The sequence below is a fragment of the Helobdella robusta genome, assembly GCF_000326865.2.
Source record: "Helobdella robusta unplaced genomic scaffold HELROscaffold_20, whole genome shotgun sequence".
NCBI classification, from domain to species: domain Eukaryota; kingdom Metazoa; phylum Annelida; class Clitellata; order Rhynchobdellida; family Glossiphoniidae; genus Helobdella; species Helobdella robusta.
Window position 1 is genome coordinate 1,979,025 of NW_008704084.1, and position 626 is coordinate 1,979,650.

The window sequence follows — 626 nt, forward strand, 5'->3', positions numbered from 1 at the left end:
CAGCGCTGTTTCGGCGTAATGCCATCTTCAGAGCCTAAATATTGTTTAAACATATAATTTAATTAAAATAAATGTCTAATGTAAAATGTCACAAACACTACCTTCACAATATATATATATATATATTTACCTGTGAGATTGTTTAAAGGTCACCAATCATCATCATCATCTTCATCATCATCATTATCATCATCACCTCATCATAATCATCATCATCACCTCATCATAATCATCATCATCATCATCGTCATTGCATCGTCATCGTCATCTTCCTCATCAACATTACATTGTAATTACGTTCATTATCAGAATCATCATTAAGCTTTAACACACGGTGATCATGTGACCAGTCCAAAGAGACCGAAGGATTGTTCAACGTAAATGTCAATTCTGCAGATTTGTATTTTTAAACACTACCTTCACAAATGCACATCCTGTAACAACAATATTCAATACTACAGCAACAACAACAACAGCAACAACACAAACAATAACAAAAGCAACAACACAAACAACAGCAACAACAACACATCATCAACAGCAACAACACATCAACAACAACAAAAATAGCAGTAGCAGCAGCACCACCACCAGCGACCGAAATGCTTTTGAAAAAAAAACCGACA